The 2,500-nt window shown below is 80.7% G+C and overlaps 1 non-coding gene across 1 annotated transcript; it reads left to right on the forward strand.

The window, feature by feature from the left end:
- The first annotated feature begins 1,599 nt into the window (after positions 1-1,599).
- LOC135317720 (5.8S ribosomal RNA) lies at positions 1,600-1,752 on the forward strand. The gene has a single exon (XR_010376443.1). It is a non-coding gene; the product is annotated as a 5.8S ribosomal RNA (ribosomal RNA).
- The last annotated feature ends 748 nt before the right edge of the window (positions 1,753-2,500 follow it).

A 2,500-nucleotide genomic window follows, 5' to 3' on the forward strand; every position in this document is an offset into this window, starting at 1 on the left:
GGCTCGCCCCTCACCGAGGGAGCCGTGCGGGGCGCTCTGCCGCCGCTGCCCCCTTCGGCGGCCGAGGCGCCGCCGGGCCGCGTCCCGCGCGAGCGGGCGGCCCGAGCCACGTCTCTCCTCCCGGGCGCAGCGCCGGGCTACTGAGGGAAACCCCGGGCCCCGGGAAGGAGGACGAGGTGGTGGCGGCGGACGTCGGGCGCGCCCCCGCGGGCGGACGCTCCCCCGAGGGCGGCAGCGGGGGAGGCACCCCCGCGGGGCCTTGCAGGTCGTTTCCCTCACCCCAGGGCCAGGTACCTAGCGCCCGCGCTTCCGCGGCCCTCCCTCGGCCAGCCCCGGGGGTCGAAGGCCGTTGGGGCCGGGCGGAGGTTTAAAGACGCGGGCGGCTCGATGCGACCCGGGGAGGCGGCCGGGCGGCGGTGGCGGCCGAAGGGGGGGTTGGGAGCGTGCTCCCGCGAAGCCCCCCGAGGGGCCGCCGCCGCCGCCCGCGCCCGTCCCGCGGGCAGCCGTGCCGGGGAGGGGCCGCGCTGCTGCCCACCCCTCTCCGCGGTCCGGTCTCGGTGGCGAGGCGGCGGTGCGGCCGGCCGCGGCCGCGCCTGCCCGCCTTGCTCGAAGCGGGCGAACCCCCCCGGCGGGAGCGCGGGCTCTCCGCCGGGTCGCCGCGCCTCCGTGGCGGCGCCGCGCCGCGCTCCGCTCCCTTCCTCGCCCCGCCGAGACCCTGGGCGGTCTCGCGCCGCCGGCTAAGGGCGGCAGCCCCGGCCGAGCTCGCGGCGGCACCGCTCGGCGTGCCGGTCGGGCGGGGGGCGCCCGCCGCCGGCCGCGGCCGTCCCGTCCCGGGCCCTGCCCGTCGCTCTCCCGTCGCCCTTCCCGGCCGCTCCGGGGGGGCGGGCGGAGCGGGTGGGGGCGTCCCACTCCCGGTCTCCGCGTGGAAACGGGGAGAGCGGGAGCCGCCCCCCGCCTTAGCGCCGTCTGCCTTCCTGCCCGGTGCGTGACCGCGGAGGGGGGCCGCGCGGGAAGCGGCGGTGTCGGCGGCCCCGGGAGGGCGGTCGCGTCGGCGCGGCGGTGGGCGCCGCCCGGCCGGCCGCGGGCGGTGCGTCGGCGGCGGCTCGGGCTCCGGCGGCCGCCGCCTCTGGCGCGGCGGCGGCGGAGCCGCCGAGGTGCGCCGGCGGGGCGAGCGAGCCGGGAGGGGGCCGGCGGCGGCGGCAGCGTCGTCCGCGTGCCGAGCGAGGCGGGCAGGCGGGGCGCGCGGTCGCGCGCGTGCCGCCTCCGTCCCGAGGCCGGGCCGAGCCCGGGCGCCTGGGCCGCCCCCGAAGCGAGCGAGGTGCTCTCGTGTTCCCCAGGTCGGTCGGGAGCGCGGGCTCCCCCGCCCTTGCCCGCTCGGGGTGTTGTCTTTCACCTCCTCCGTTCCTCGTTGCTCGTACGGTCAGCCCGAGGCGAGGCGTCTTCCGCCGCGCCCCGCGCCGCCGCGCCGCGTTCCCCTCCGCGCGGGCGGAGGGGCGGGCGGACGGGCGGGCCGGCGGTGCGCCGTCCTCAGCGAAGGGGCCGCTCTCGGCGTGCGGTCCCGGCCCCCCCGCGCGCGCGGGGCGGTGCCGAAAGACAGACAACTCTTAGCGGTGGATCACTCGGCTCGTGCGTCGATGAAGAACGCAGCTAGCTGCGAGAATTAATGTGAATTGCAGGACACATTGATCATCGACACTTCGAACGCACTTGCGGCCCCGGGTTCCTCCCGGGGCTACGCCTGTCTGAGCGTCGCTTGACGATCAATCGCCGCCTGGGCCGCCGCGCCCGTCCGTCCGTCGCCCGCTCGGCGGTAGGCGGCGGTAGAGCGGCGGCCGCAGCAGCGGCGCGGCTGGGGTTGCGCTCGCAGGCCCGCGTGCGGCCCCGGGCCGGGGGAGCGGTCTCCCCCGCAGCCCGGCGGCGTCGGCCGAGGGCCTTCGTCCCCCTAAATCGAGACTCGGGGAGCGCTCCGAAGCTCCCCGCTCCCGGAGCGCCCGCTGTGCGGAGCTCGTCCTCGCCGTGGCCGCTGGGGTTCGTCGGTCCGGTCGGGCCCGGCGCGGCGGCGGGGAGGAGAGTGCGAGGCATCGGAAGGGGTGGGGGGAAGTAGGCGCGGGGCCTCGCCCCCCCGCCCCCGGCCCTCCCGCGCGGGCGGCTGTCTGCGGGTGGGTACCGCGGCGGTACCGTGCCGTGCTGCCGCCCCGCGCGCGCGTGCGTGCCGGGGAAGGGGACGGTCGCCCCCGTCGTCCCTTAACCTCCCCCCCCAACCGCCTCGCTCCTCTTCTCCCCGGTGGGCCGCCGCGCCCCGGGGGCGGTCGCGGAGGGGCCGCCGCGCCTGGCGCGCGCGCCCCCCTCTCGGCGTTCCGTTCCCGGGCGCCCGCCGGGCCGCCGTCCCCCGGCCGCGCTCCGGCGGGGCCGTCTCGGCCGAGCGCGTCCCAACGCGCGTCGGGCAGCCTCCGGGCTGGGGCTCTTCCCGCGCGCTGGCGGCAGCGCGCGGGGCGCCGTT

The sequence above is a fragment of the Phalacrocorax carbo genome, chromosome 26, assembly GCF_963921805.1.
Source record: "Phalacrocorax carbo chromosome 26, bPhaCar2.1, whole genome shotgun sequence".
NCBI classification, from domain to species: Eukaryota; Metazoa; Chordata; class Aves; order Suliformes; family Phalacrocoracidae; genus Phalacrocorax; species Phalacrocorax carbo.